Genomic DNA, 16,785 nt, shown 5'->3' with positions numbered 1-16,785 from the left:
TTGGTCCCTGGCGCCAATTAGCTGGTGCTGGCGCCAGCTCTGTTTTGCGTGCGCCAACCTCGTTTTGCGTGCGCTAAGTGCTCTGTTTTGATATTTTATCTTTTTGGTTGATTTCTCTATAAATAATGTATTAAAAACTCCGTTTTCATTCACCTACAATCAGTTTTCATTCGCAATCATTAATTCTCTAATTCTCTCTTAATCATTCACCAACACTCATCAAGATTTTCTTGATTATTCTCTCTGTCTCTCTCTTTTTCTAAACTAGCCTTTTCTCAAATACAAAATTCCGCATTCGCAAGACTTAGATATGCCTAGCCATATTCGAAGTTGCCTTCGCTCTAGACGTGAAAGGTTTAATTTCTGAGGGTTTGGTCCCAAATATATTTTTCAATTATTTAATTTAATTGTTTTGATTATTATTTTCCTTGAAGTTACTAACGTGTGTATTTTGTTATTAGAAAGAGGTACGAGGCATCCAAGTAAGTGTTTTAATTGATTTATTGATATTATGATATAGAAATCATGCTTAGGTTGTTATTATGATTCCTAATGTTATGTTAGGGCGTTATGATATTCCTATTATCATGTCTAGGGTAAATTTAATATTAAATATGATTGCTATGATGCTTCCTATGCTCTCTTTCTAATATTTATGATTGTTAGTATCATTTTAGGGTTAAAGATTTGATTTTTATTGCTTAGTGACATGCTAGGGTTTGTTATTAATCTTGTTAGTATCATGCCTAGAATCTTGTTATTATTATTGTGCTTTAATATTAACATGAACATGATTATGATTATAATTGTTATAATTTATGATGATTAAGATTATTATTATTATTATTATTATTATTATTATTATTATTATTATTATTATTATTATTTTGATGATGATTATTTTATTTATTTATTTATTATTATTATTATTATTATTATTATTATTATTATTATTATTATTATTATTATTATTATTATTATTATTATTATTATTATTATTATGTTGCTTGATATTTATTGTTATTGCTTGATCACGCCTTTTATTGCATGTTTACAGGGAATTTGGTACTTGTAACCACGCTTAATAACGTAATTAATAATCTTGTTTAGGGTTAATTGTGATTATAATTCAAGTGATCGTCAGTAATAGATTTATTTGTGCATTAAATTCAACCAACATAGATAAACAGGTTTAGAGTTAATCCTATTGATTGCATGTTAATTAAAAAGCGCACATGAATACGATCAGAATAAAGTAGAGGCCTATTATTAGGGCAGGTTCAATCTCTTTTAGGTTGGATTTGTACCTTCATCCCCGAACCCTTATTTGGTTATAGACCTTATGGAGTTGACGGCTTCTTGGATCGTTAAGGGGTAGGTGTAACCTTCATCCTATGAACGGTTTACAAGTTCCTAAAAAACTTGTTGGCGACTCTTTTGCTCTATCTTCTTCCCTTTTGGACGCCACCGTACTTTAGTGTATGATCACAGTGGGGTTCAAGCTAGGGGTTTAACGCTTAAAATTATTCCCTACACTAATATGTATGCTTAAGTGTAAATAATTCTTATAATCTGTGACGTGCAATTGTATTCTGAAACATGTACCTTACGACTTATTTAGTAGCCTATAATAAATTACGGTAATGGAAATATAATATGAAGTAATTTTGCAAGCTAGGAAAGTAACATAAAATTGTTCATTAAATGTCATCTCATCCCAAACGTGTCTTTCAACATAAATTACATTTCAATCCATTTACAAGACTTAGAACACTCCAAAAGGAAATAGAAATTGATACTTGCCGTAAAAAAGCATCATTATGGGTTTTTATATCACTTTTTCATAGGTTTCGTACCATAAATTTTTGTATCGCTTTCTAAGGTTGATAGGTTTCTTACAACACACTAATATTCCAAATATATACCAAACGAGTTGACAATATTCAAAAACTACATACCTCTGCAACATCAATAATCTTATGAAAAAAAGGAAATACCATGGTAGGTAACCCTTGTGAGTCAATTTTGAAAATGAAAAAAAAAAAAAAAATCGAGCAAAAAAACGAACAAAGCAAAAAAATCGAGCAAAAAAGAAACGAACGAAAAATACCAAAATCTGAGCATGCGTGTAGGTTTTCTAGTTTTTTTTTTTGGTCAAAATCAATCATGAACACTGTAGCTAGAGTTTTCATGGTCGATTTTGACATTTAAAACCATAATTTCTTGCCAAATTGGGATTTTGGTGGATTTTAAGGTATTTTTCATTTTTTTTAAAAAATTTTAAACGTGGGTTTAAGGTGCTTGGTGGTGGTGGTGATGATACGAGATAAGGGCGGTTGTGGTGGGTGGGTTGTGGGTTTTGTTTGGGCGGTTGTGGTGGGTCGATTGTGGTGGGTGGGTTTGTTTGGGCGGTTGTGGTGGGTCAATTGTGGTGGGTCGGTTGCATTGGTGGGCTAGTGGATCTGGTTGCGGTGGGTCGGTTGCGGTAGTGGGCTGGTGGTGTCGATTGTCTTGGCGATGGTGGCAGTGCGTGATGCAGATAAAAGTGAAGGCTGATTTAATTTTTTTTTTGAAGAAAGAAGACTGATTTTAGTACTTGTATCAATTTTTTTAATATGTTATTTTTGATGTAAATATAAATTACAACAATTAATTAATGAAAATATTAATGTTTTCACATATATTTAGGTTGTGTATTTTTTTAAGTGAAAAAAACCAAAAAAAGTTATTTTTATTTTTATTTTTACAGCCATAATGGGCGGCGGTTTGGCGCCAAACCGCTGCCCTTTCATTACAAATCGCAAGCGGTTTTGAACCGCTTGCCATTTAAAAGACCAATGGCAAGTCCCCTAAGGACTTGTGGTTCAAAACCGCTTCCCAATAGGGGGTTTGAACAACTTGCCTTTTAGTATTTTATACTAGTGCATTATGCTTCTTTGATATGAATTGTTAACATCCTAGTAATTCGATCTTCCTTTGTCCAAACCAAATACAAAATATGATATAGGAGAATTATGGAATTACAGAACATATTGGGCTTCAAGATTTATAGAGATAGATTTAAGAGGATGATTGGATTGAGCTAAAGTAATTATATTGATAAGGTACGGGCAAGATTCAGTATGACGAAGGCCATCTGTCCATGTCTCATGGTAAAACTCTCAGATCAACAACAATCATTGTCCAAATATACACCTGATGAGCGAGAGAGGATGAATCAAATTCCATATGCTTCGCTCTTTGGATCGATCATGTATGTCAAGATATGTACTAGGCCAGATGTATCATATGTCTTGAGTGCTACGAGCCGATACCAATCAGACCCAGAAGAAGCGCATTATTAGACTGCGGCCAAAAATATCCTCAAGCACGGGAAAAGGAACAAGGATAAATTAATTGTGGGAGTAAGAATTTGGTTGACTAAATATATATATAATACACATTAGCTGTTTATACTCCATTCACATTGAATCCCGACCCTTACAATGCATACGATCAATTTTCTTGAATTCACATCGTCAAGCATACATACGTGTGCAATATTATTGCTCCCTAACAATAAAAGTGTAATGATAGTTCATCACTGGACCATTAAGGCAAATACCTTGCCCAACTATCATAAACGAACAAAGCATTATTCGCGTCGGCATTAATAGTACATATGGTCCATAAACTACACACTTCAATCATTAAAGTAGACAGTTATGTATAGTATCAAACACTCCCTATTATAATCAAACGGATAAACTCCAAAACATATTTGTGACTCGTCATTACTAGCTAGATTTTTAGTAATTAATTTAGTTGTTTCAAAATAAGCAATTCAATAGATCACCAATTTGTCAATCTGTAGAGAAATGATATTCTTATTCTTGTTTAATTACTAGTCTTCATGTGTGCCCTGGCATTATGTATTTTTTTTTTCTCTTGTCCTTGTTGTATGCTGTAAGCTAAGGAGTGTGATCCCATCGTAAGGGGTACTCTCCTTAAATGCTCTTGGCCGCTTAAAATTCTAGGACTTTACACTTGTTAAGGTGTAGTAGGATTTGAATTCCTAACTGTTTGGGGGACCTTGAATTAGAATTGATTCTATCATCACGTTTTTTATAAGAAACAAGTAGGAGTCGCCAATGAGTTTTAGGAAAAACTCATAAACCTCGTTCATGCCTTTCTTCCATGTGGATTTCATGGAATAATAAGCACAAATCATAAGTTTACCCATGCCCAAACTCGTCCATAAACCAGAAATGAGTTCGGGAGCGAGGGTACTAAGATAACGTTCCTTTAGAGGGGAATCATCATCCTAGCCCTAGTACGGCCTCTACTAGCTCTTTTTTTTCACAATTTCATCACAAAACAATATATGCAACGCGATACCTAAAACTATGTTAGTTGACTTTATTTACAAACATTAATTCACGTAGGAATTACATTGCAAAGTCGTTATTCTTATTTAATAAAATTCGTGGAAGAACAATAAACAAGATTCTCCTTGGCTTAGGTGATCAACCAACAATTATTTAATTCAATTCTAGTCTTTATTTAACGCAAGATACTATGTGGAATTGATTAATTAATTATTTTAAAAGTGATCAAACAACACTAATTAATTAATTAAAGTCCTTTTAAACAAGAAAATAAAGGCGATTTAACTAAGTGCTCGGGAATTTACCACTTCTCTTTGCTAGATCTCCGTTTAGAACACTTATGGACACCTTCTTGTTGGGGAACCTCCACCTTAGTAACAAAGTATCGAAAGGGTGAGTGTTTAGGACAAGAGGGCTAGGTTGCACTAGTTCACAAGTTATTTCGCCAGAGTTTTTAGGTTAATTTCTGTTTGTTGAAGCCTCGGTTTAATCTCGTATTTATAGAGAAGGATTAGGTTTAGGGTTTCGAGCTCTCTGCCACAACATCTGTTGCGCGCGACATCCCAGCGCAAGTTATAGAGTTGTGCTGCTATGTGCAGCGCGACTTTTTGTCTTGCGCGCGACTTTATGTCTTGCGCGCGACTTTATGGTAAGATTTGATTTTATATTTTTCGTATAATTTCCGAATAATTAAAAATCTTCCACAGCGCAACTCTGAAAGTTGCGCTGGGTGTCGCGCGCAACTAAATTAGTTGCGCACGGCAGCCCTGCGCGTCTTTGTGAGATACGCGCGGCTTTTTTTGAGGCAGCACTAAGTTTTAACCTAGGCTCTCCTAAATCCGTCATTGTTAGGGTTTAAGCACGGGCTTAAGCCTAATTATGATCAGGTTTAGTTAATTGGACCTTTTTTTGGCTTTTCTTTAATTTGGACTAGTCTTTTGTGTTTTGTGGCTTAACCAGTTATCCATAAGTATTCTTCACTTTGATCCAACACGAAGATGACTTTATTTATCGTCATTGCACTTCCTGTCGGGACAGGAGGCCAAAAGTAGATGTCTAAAGTTAGCCCCCACTTTGATCGAGTCTAGAATAGATGATGATCAAAGTAGTCAAGGAAATAAATTCGAGACTCATTCTGCGAAGTTCTCTAAGGATAGAGAATCTTTTAGTAACGTTTAAGGATGTCGAAACAATCCTTGGTTCGCTAAGTGTTAAAAACAAGTAGCTATTAAGGCTAGAAAAAGTCATTCTTAGCCTAAACGCACTAAAGAATCTAGATTGATCCTTTGCAATTGTAGAACGCTTTTACAAGTAAAAGTATTATGGGTGATGTCAGGTAATGAGAAGAGATTGGTTTTAAAAGAATAAAAGGGGAGGATTTCCTCTCAATCGTGTTATCGTTGGTCTAAAGTCCCTCGATATGTCATTGAAACTTTAGCCTGACTTTAACAAAGTAAAAGATGAAAAAGAGGTTTTCGGTATTCGAGCCGAAATGGTCCGATATTCGAGCCGGGTCCGGTTTTCGAGCCGGATGCAACAAGATAGAAATACATGTCTCAGGCTTTGAGGCATATATATATCCAAATTCAGTGAGAGGGAAGAAAGTCAGCAACTCTCTCATCAGTTTTGTTTACAAGATGAGTACACGTGTCTCAGGACTGGGGGCACGTGACTACATAAGCGCGACATCGTCTCGTTGCTTCTTCATACAGGGGGTGGAATCGACACCCTAATTGTCCGGTAAGTTAGTAAGAGCACTAACTACCGTATTTGCTGCCATTCAAGAAGTGCCTGTTCCTGAAGGTTCGGCGCGCCTGTCGACTCGTTGAGCTAACGCCTACAGTAATTCTCTACCTATTAGTTCCGAGAGGTAGATCTTGCAAAGCTTGGATTAAGTGAAATTTTACGCATCATCTACGCCGTACAATTTTGCGTCATACGATACGCCATTTGCATTTTTACACTGCATGAAAACGCCTTCCTTTTTTCTTCGGACGTGAAAAAAGAAGAAAATCCGGACATTTGTAACGTCTGTACATGATATGTCTATTTTATATAGTATTTTACCCCCGTCCCTTGGTCATAATTGGTAGTGTTTTTACCTCTTTAGAGCCACTTTTATTACTAATTGGTGTTTTCTAGTGTTTTCGTAGATTTGGTTGACTTTTGCAGGGATTTGCACTTTTGGAGCATTTCCCCGAGATATTATGGAGCAATTACGAGCATTGGAGAAACACGACCAGTTTCTAAAGCCCAGGGCCGGTTAGAGTCATTGAACCGGTGATTAAGGGCTCGCTATATGTGATACCGGGGCATTTGAACTGAGTATTCAAGACCCGAAGAGGAAACCCAGATTGGCCCGAAGAATTGGAGCCCAATCGAAGTCCAAATAGTTGCCCAAGAGTGTCGCCCGGCCAAAGAGGCTGGCGCCCGGAGGCGCGCCCGGCTGGGCCAGGGAAGCAAGGCTGGCGCCCGATCTCGCGCCCGGCCAGGCGCGAGGAAGTAATCCTGATGGAAAAAGGTGCGCCTAATCGGGCGGTGCCTCGCCTGATCGGGCGCGTGTTATTATTAGGAGTTAATTTTCGTCGTTTAAGTTTGTTTTAGTTTAGGATTCTTGCTTAGTATAAATACTTTTCCGTTAAGCGAGTTTAGTATCTTCTTTTACTCTTTCTTAATTTTTTCTTAGATTTTCTCTCTCTACTTAGCTTTTAGATTAGTTTCTCTCTCATATACTTTTTTTCTTGACTCTATTCTTAATTCCAGATTTATTTGGTAACGATTTCTCTTCTCTTAATCTAAGTAATTTATTTTATTCCTTTGATCATGTCTTGTTTTATTCCTTTGATTAGTTTAGTTTTTATTATGTGTGAGTAGTTTTATTTATAGGGTTTATGGGGATCCATAAATAATATGAAGGGGTAATTTATTGTTGCTAATTGTCAATGCTATATTAATTTCCTATTGATTGATTTAATGCTCTGTGACTAGATTTGCGCAAATCTTTTATGCATGAGTTTGACAATATTGATTCGAGATTCGATAGATGAGAATTGATGTTTAGGTCTAGTTTCAATAGGAAGGTTAATTTATAAATGGTTAAGTCAAGATTCGAGAGATGAGATTTAATACCGGTAAATTAATTGTGAGATTGTAATACGTAGCGAAAGCCCTTTATGATCTAATTAATGTATGCATTGATGATTGATTATTATGTTTTACCCTGGAATATTATTTATTGGTGAACCTATGCCTTAGATCTTTTATTCATTGTTTTCTCCTTATTCTTAATCTTCGTAGTTTAGTTTCCTTCAATTATTATATTTTGGTTACTTTATAATCTAGATTATATTAATTAATTAGGAATAGAAAGACTCGTTTCTCTGTGGATTCGACCCTACTTCCCTATCTACATTAGTTAGAGGATTTAGGAATTACTTTTGATTAGGTGATACGACTTTAGCCTATCAAAATTTGGCGCCGTTGCCGGGAAACGGTTTTATTTTTATTTCTGATTATTTTTGTAGTCTAGGTTATTTCTTTCTGTCTCAAAGAACGTTATTTCTTTGAGGCAAGTCTCATATTTGCTTTTAGTTCTTTGTTTATGCCCAGGTGTTCCAGATCAGGTTACATCTCATTCGATCCTGAGATCGAACGATCCTTCCATAGACAAAAGAATCTTTACAAGCAAATTCTGGCGGATTCTGGTGATAATAATAATCACCGAGATCCTCCAACTGATTCTAGCGATTCAGAGGTATCTTCAGATCCAGAATCAGAGATGACGGCTCCAAAGAAGCTTAGTGATTACTCACAACCAAAGCTTACAGATTTTCCACACCTTACTCCCACACCAGCTCTTGATGGGGTACAATTTGAGATTAAACCCCAACTTATAAGGATGATAGAAAGGAAGAAATTTAGTGAAGCTAAGGGTGAAGACCTAAATCTTCATATTGCAGACTATTGTCAGTACTGTAATACCATCAGGCAAGCTGGGGTCACACAAGACCAAATCAGGGAGATTCTCTTTCCTTTTTCTTTAACTGGAAAAGCCAAATTATGGTTTAATAGATTAAATAGAACTGCACTTGGTATAACTGATTGGGAAAATCTTGTTTTGAATTTTTATAACAAATATTATCCTGCAGAGAGAACAGCCGTACTACGGAGTGCAATTCAGAACTTTGCCCAAGAAGCCTATGAAACTTTATATGAGGCTTGGGAAAGGTTCAAAGACCTACAAAGAGAATGTCCCCACCATAATTTGGCATAATGGCAGTTAATCCAAGCCTTTTACAATGGCATTGGAAATTCATCTAGAATAATCTTAGATTCTACAGCTAGTGGGAGGTTTATGAATCTTAATGTTGATGATGCAGGTCAAGTTATCGATGATATGGCGACACATAATTCCCAATATGGGAATCCTAGAGGCTTTGCTAACAAGGGGAAGCATAGTGTTGACTATGTATCCTTTTTGCAAGCTCAATTAACCTCTATCTGCCAGAAATTAGATAATCTTAGCACTGCTAATGTAGCTAATGTTTCTACAATTAATAATAATGATACTGAGGTTTTCTGTGAAAATTGTGGAATTTTAGGTCATTGGGAGCAAGATTGCAGGAGTTTCTTGGAGCAAGTTAATGCCTTTCAAGCATATAGGAAAAATAACCCATACTGCAACACCTACAATCCTGGGTACCGGAATCATCCGTACCTTTCCTACCGGAGCACCAATGTCCAAAATCCACCACAAGAACAGGTGCCGCAACAACAACAACAGAAATATTACCACCCCAATGCTGGCCTGAAGAACCAACCATAACAATTCTCCTCATCTTCCGACCTTGATTTGGTAGAAATTAGAGCAATGCTTGTTAATATGCAAAAGCACATGGAGAGCAGAGATGCTCAAATTTATTCGATCCTAGCACACAATAAAATTGTAGATAATCAAATTGCGCAACTTTCCGCTACTCTACAAGCCCGTCAACATGGAACCCTACTAGCACAGCTGACCAGGCATACGGATCAAGCCTATGCAATTACTCTAAGGAGTGGTTCAAACTATGAAGAGCCCCCTATGCCTAGAGATGATGAACCTATTTTAACAAATAATGCTAATCTTGATCCTGTTAAACCTGACAATGTAGCTAATAGCCCTGCAGGGCTAAAGCATAGTACTGATATATCTGATTTTACATTGCAGGGTATGACCCCAGGGAAGGTGGCCACTCTAGATAAGAGCAATAATTCTCCAAAGCCAGTTATCAAACTTCTATTCCCCAATCGTCACTTGAAAACAAATTTGGATAAGCAGTTTGGTAAGTTTCTAGAGATGGTAAAAGATTTGAAGGTAACAGTTCCCTTCACTAAATTAATTACACAAATTCCTGCATATGCAAAATTTATGAAGGAAATATTGACAAGAAAAAGGTTTATTAACGAGGTAGAGACAATAACTTTCACTGTAGAGTGTAGTGCCGTACTTCAAAATAAATCTCCACCTAAATTAAAAGATCCGGGTAGTTTTTCTATCCCTTGTCATATTGGCAATCTAATGATTGATAATGCATTGCGTGATTTGGGTGCTAGCATTAGTGTTATGTTATTATCTGTGTGTTCCAAGTTAAATATGGGTAAATAAAAAGCCACCAATATTACTCTACAAATGGCCGATCGTTCTTTTAAATACCCCTTAGGTGTTTTAGAGGATGTTCCCGTTAGAGTAGGTAAATTTTACATACATGTTGATTTTGTTGTTCTTGATATGGCTGAGGATATGCAAACTCCAATTTTTTTGGGTAGACCATTCCTTAACACTGCAGGAGCAATTATAGATGTGAGGAGTGGAAAACTGACGCTATCAGTAGGGGACGATAAAATTATTTATAATCTTAATAATACCCCTAAAAGCCCCATGACAGAAGAGAGTGCTTTAATGTTAATGTGGTTAAAAGTTATTCTAACAAGCCCCAAGCTCTTGTAAAAGATCCCTTGGAGGCGGTATCTTCTGTTGCACCCTTTTCAGATGAGATAGAAAAATGGTAGAAGGAAGTTGATGCAATAAAAAGAGTCATCTACACTGTCGGTCTTGGCTTTGAGGATGAAAAGGTGAAATCAATCAAGCAAGTTGTGGAAACTAAGCCTATAATAAGTGTTCCGCTAGATCGAATTGCAAGTGCTAAATTTAATGAAAATTTGAAGGAACCCTCGATTAAAGAGGGATCTTTAGTGCGTAGCATTGAAGAACCCCCAGTCCAAGTTAAGGAGGATCCACCAGATAAAGTGAATTGGCGTGCCACATGGTACGTTAGGAAGCCGCGTCGTGGCCTAAACACCGCTCGACCAGGTGAGAAACCACCTGATCAAGCGTTAGGTAAAGGGTCCTAGTACTTGTACTAGGTAAGAAGGTCGTGCGGGACCTAGATAAACCAGCGCTTTGCGGGAGGCAACTCGCATTTTAATGCTTTTTAGACTAGTTTTTCTTTCTTTTTCTTATGAGAGGAGAGAGGAGTGAATTTGATGAGTTTTATGAGTCTTCGTACAGGTTTGAAGGAAAAGAGTTAACCAATAATTGAAGCAAAGAAGAAAATAAAAAATCGATATATGGCCTTGGGCCCGATCGGGCGCGAGAGTGAATTTGGAAAAGCTTAATTTTCGCCTGACCGGGAGAAGGGCGCCCGACCGGGCGCGAAATTTGACGTATACGGACATCTTTGATCACCCGATCGGGCGGAGCTCGCCTGATTGGGTGCAAGAGGAGATGAAAATTTAATCACTAGATCGCCCTATTGGGCGAAGGGCGCCCGACCAGGCGCGAGAGTGGACGAAAAATCGGGCATTAGATCGCCCGACTGGGCGATTGTCCGCCCGACCGGGCGCGAGAGCAGCTATAAAAACAACCCAGGTCGCCCGATCGAGCGACAGGCCACGCGAGACACCCGCCCCTCTTCTTCTTCTTCTTCTTTCTTCTTTCTTCTTTCTTTTCTCATTCTTATTCTCCTTCCTCCATAACTTTCTCTATCTAAAACCTTAAATCCTCTACCTTCTCTCTAAGATTTTATCTTCATTTCTCATCTAAATCCAAATATTTTTACATATTCTTAATCCTCTCTTCATCCTCTACAATCTTATAGGTTAGGGTACCTTAAGAGGAACCATGGTAGAGCTCTCTACCCTATGTATGATGATTATGCTCGTCGGGGCAACATTCCCGACGATGCTATTTACCCTGACTGGTTTCAGCCTCCACCCCAGGGATACGATAGGGATCCCACTGCCCATGGTATTTATACCGACTATTCTGCCTTCCATGGGTACGTCAAGGACATTCCTTTCGGGGGACCGGCGGGGGGGGGGGGAGTTTTCATGTTGATTATTTTGGTGGTAGCTCTTCTGGTGCAGGTGGTGTAGGTAACAGTGGAGGTGCAGCTTTCGGCTCCATGGATGAGATGATGAGGACTAGCTATGCTAGGCTAGTTCCCGAGCCAATGAGGACATTGTCTGATTCTGGCTTGGGGGAGATTTTGGATTTTGTATCTTTCTTTTTCTCTTTTCTTTTGTTTTTGGTGTGTTTTCTTAGTTTAGATTTATTGTTTTCTAGGTTAGTTTTATTGCTTTCTTATATATGAAAAATACAAAAAAAATTGAAAAATAAAAAAAAAATCCAAAAATATGTTCCAATTAATTATAAATCATGCTTCCTTGTGCCCCATACTTGAGAGAATTTGTTTTGATTCTTGGTATATGATGATAAGCATTGTGGATTAGTTGATCATGATTTGATATTTGATTGCCTTGAAACCTTAACATGAGTCAATTTTGTCGAACTACTAGTGAATATAGTGCTTGAGTGGTTATTTTGGTTAGGAATGTGTGATAGTTCCTGGTATGTCAATGAATTTGAGTATTGGTTTGCAACTATAAGTAATGTTTGTATGACTCATTATTATGCACATTGAAGAGGACGAAGGCGTTCATTCTTTTAGGTGGCCTTCAGATGATTGTAGATACATTTGTTCCCTTCTTGCTACCCATGTTGTTGCCTTGACATTCTGTTGTTTATTAGCCACATTACAAGCCTATTTTACCCCACTGGTTACTAGTCCCAAGCTTGGCTTGGGGGAGCTATTAGTGAGTGAGGTGAGGGAGTTTGTAGTGTGCTTATTATTTTGCACAATTTGGGTGGGTTTTGAGAAGTTATTTTGTTCTATATCATGTTTATTTTTGATGAGTTTGAAAGTTATATCTTCTTGAAAAAAATAAAAGCTTGATGTTATGAAAAAAAAGAGAAGTTCAAGAATAAAGAAAAAAAGAAAAATGAGTGAACTTCAATAGAAAAAAAAAATCAAAAGAAAAAAATTGTTCAATGTTCAAATGTTATAGTTGGAGGTTGATCAAAAGGAAGAAAAAAATTGAGCTTCAATGAAAAATTCAAGTTTGGAAAATAAAGTTTGATTATTCACTCCAGTTCTTCATTATTATTTCTTATGAGTGAAATTGTAGGAGTTGGGATTATTTATATTGTTTGGAGTTGTATCTGGTGGATTATTGTTGGGGTTGAGTTGTGTAGGGGATGTTGATCATTATTTATTTTGATCATGGGTTTTACTAGGATTTGCTCCCTTAAGCATAGCTTTTCTCTCACTTGTTCCCATATGATTCCTACCCTTTACCCTAGCCTTACATTACAAGCTTTAAAGACCTTCCGACCTTAGTGCATAGAGTTGTATGAATGTGAAAGTGTTGTTTATCAATGCAAGTTATGATTTGACATATTTCGAGTCGACTAGTAGGTTGAGTGTACATCTTTTTATACACACGAGAATGTGAGTTTGGGAGGGCATTGTTCACATTAAAGGGGTTGGTTGGAGAGTGTAGTGAATAATTTCAAGAATTAAACCCCTTGCTTGAACCCCACTGTGATCATACACTAAAGTACGGTGGTGTCCAAAAGGGAAGAAGATAGAGCAAAAGAGTCGCCAACAAGTTTTTGGAACTTTTAAACCGTTCACAGGGTGAAGGCTACACCTCTTAACGATCCAAGAGATCATCAACTCCATAAAGGTCTTGAACCAAATAGGGTTCGGGGATGAAGGTACAAGTCCAACCTAAAAGAGATTGAACCTGCCCTAATAAAAGGCCTCTACTTTATTCAGATCGTATTCATGTGCGCTTTCTGACTAACATACAATCAATAGGATTAACCCTAAACCTGTTTAATCTATGTTGGTTGAATTAAATGCACAAATAAATCTATTATTGGCGATCAGTTGAATTATAATCACATTAACCCCAACAAGATTATTAATTATCTTATTAAGCGTGATTACAAGTACAAATTCCCTTTAAACATGCATAAAAGGTGTGATCAAGCAATAACAATAAATATCAAGCAACATAATAATCATAATAATAATCATAAATCATGTTAAAGCATAATAAAAATAGCAAGATCCTAGGCATGATACTAACAAGATTAATAACAAACCCTAGCATGTCACTAAACATTAAAAATCAAATCTTTAACCCTAACATGATACTAACAATCATAAATATTAGGAAGAACATAGGAGGCATCGTAACAATCATATTTGATATTAAAATTACCCTAGACATGATACTAGGAATATCATAATGACAATCTAAACATGATTTCTATATCATAATATCAATAAAAACCATTAAAGTACTTACTTTGACGCCTCGTACCTCTTTCTAATAACAAATTACACGCGTTAGTAACTTCATGGAAACTAATAAAAAAACAATTAAATTAAATAATGGAAAGAGAGATTTGGGACCAAACCCTTAGAAATTAAACCTTTCACGTCTAGGGCGAAGGAAACTTCGAATATGGCTAGGTGTATCTAGATCTAATGAATGCGGAATTTTTATATTTGAGAGAAGCTAGTTTAGAAAAGAGAGAGAGAGAGAGAGAGAGAGAGAGAGAGAGAGAGAGAGAGAGAGAGAGAGAGTAATCAAGAGAATCTTGATGAGAGTTGGTGAATTGTAGATGAAAACTGGTTATTAGATGAATATTGGTTATCGAAAATGGAGTTTTTAACACGTTATTTATAGAAAAAAAACAGCCAAAAAGATAAAATATCAAAACAGAGTCTGGCGCAGATAAAACTGAATTGGCGCCAACGCTGGCCATTAGGCGCCAAGCGTAGCGCCTGGCGCTACAGCTGCGTTTGGCGCTGATTCTAATTAAAACTAAGATAAAATCAGATAAAAATTGCCGTATAGGAGGATAAAATCGTATTTTCTTCAAAAATGCTCTTTGATTTTATTAAAACTCTGAAAAGTCAACAAAAGTCAATTTATCAATGCTAATTGAATTAGGAATGAAACGAACCTTCTAGAAGAATCTAGAAGACTAAAACCATTCCTAATTGCATTAGGAATGATAAATCATATTAGGCCCTCCCCTAGATCATTGGGCCGCATATAAGGCTCAAACCGGGCCCAGTTTAGTAAATTGGCCATAACTTCCTCAATATTCATCGGAATTGGGCTTATAATATATCGTTGGAAAGCTCTTGTCAAGCCCCATCCAACTACACTACTACTGGACCCATAAAATGGACCAACCAAACTGGATTGACTGTTTTCTTAAAATAAGTTTTCAAAAACAAAGAGAAGAGAAAAGAAATTAAAGCTATCCGCAACACTAAACTTTCCACACTTTTACTTCATTCGATTATGATTCGACGCGAAAGGTACTCATCACTAGGTTTGGTTTTGGGGAGACACAAATGGGTGTCTACAGAAGCCCCCACTTTGACTGAATTTTGAGAAACACAAGTTTCAAAAACAAAAGTCAAAGTATCGATAGGGACAGAGAATGATTCAGAACATTCTGCGATCCTAAACCACTCTTGTAACGCCGATACCTGCAAACTAGCGTTAGTTAAACAGATAAAAGAGTTAAGAAACGCGTATCTTGCACCGTCAAGCACATGTCTCTGAAAGTAACCGATTTGCTGCTGCTTTACTGTTTTGATGACCTCCAGCCAAGAGAATGCTATCTCGCTTGAAAACTGCTACGCTTGTAACCGCTTCCAATATAGAAGACTGCTTCGCTTGAAACGATCCCCTCCCGCTTTAATAATATTCCACCTCCAAGGGAATACTATCGAAGACAACTTCGCCTGAAATCACTTTCAGTTGCTTTTTGACAACTTTCCACAATCTATGGAACGCCATCTTGCTGCTTGCTTTGACGATCTTCCGCAATCTAGGGAACTTCGTCGATCAATGTTGCTACATCTTGAGCCTTTTCTTGAATCGTAGTGACAACCTTTCCAATCATAGGAAAAGTCGTCGAAGACCGCCTCATCATGAACCGCTCTTCTCATATCTTGGTGACAACCTACACAATCTTAGCAAACGCCGTCGAAGACCGCCCATCTCGTGCTATCTTCTCAAATCTTGGGTGACAACCTCCACAATCTTAGCAAATGCCGTCGAAGACCGCCCATCTCGTGCTATCTTCTCAAATCTTTTCTCAAATCTTAGTGAAAACCTCCACAATCTTAGCGAATGCCGTCGAAGACCGCCCATCTCGTGCTATCTTCTCAAATCTTTTGTGACAAGTTCCACAATCTTAGCGAATGCCGTCGAAGACCGCCCATTTTGTGTTATCTTCTCAAATCTTTGGTGACAACTCCCACAATCTTAGCGAACGCTGTCGAAAATAACTTTACTTGAAGTCATCCTCAGTTGTTGCGATAATATTCCGAAGAAAACTACCGAAGACCAAAGCTTGTCGATCTTTAAAGCTCGCTTGAAATTTGCTTCCGCTAAAACCAGTATGTCGGTGTCTCCGTGATGAGCCAATTCTTAGGCGCTTTAAGCTAAGTGAGACAATCTTTCGTCAGGTCGATCACTTATTTGCAGTTGTAATCAAATCGACTACTCAATCATGTCTAATTGCTTATAGGGGCTAACTGGCGTACCAAGGAACCCGAAATTGTTGTTCTGAGAGGCTTCGAGCTCTGTTGCTGCTGAAATATCTCTAGCGCCAGGAATTGGCTCTGTCGCTAGATGCTGGGATCTAGCGGCAGGCGCTAAAAAATATTACCAGACGCTAGGGTCTTCCCTGTTCTGCTGCACTTGTATTTATTTTTGATCATAGAACTTTGCTAATCTCTTTAATTATCTTAGGGTTGACCTAAGTTTTAATGTCGCTTGACTTATCGACTTGACACAACTCAAGGCATAAACTTGACTCGCTGTGATTGACTCGAGGTTGACTCGACTTGAAGTGAAATGACACGTGTGACTCATGACCCGTGTGTGCATATTGTTATGATTGTGTGACTCGAAAATGCTAAAAAGAAAAAATTCTCCATCATTTTTGTGGAGGGTACCGACTTTCTCCCGAAAAAGAAAGATGCGAAAAAAGAAT

This window comes from Chenopodium album, chromosome 2 (genome assembly GCF_948465745.1).
Source record: "Chenopodium album chromosome 2, dcCheAlbu1.1, whole genome shotgun sequence".
Classification (NCBI taxonomy): Eukaryota; Viridiplantae; Streptophyta; class Magnoliopsida; order Caryophyllales; family Amaranthaceae; genus Chenopodium; species Chenopodium album.
Note: the sequence above shows the minus strand (reverse complement) of the source record.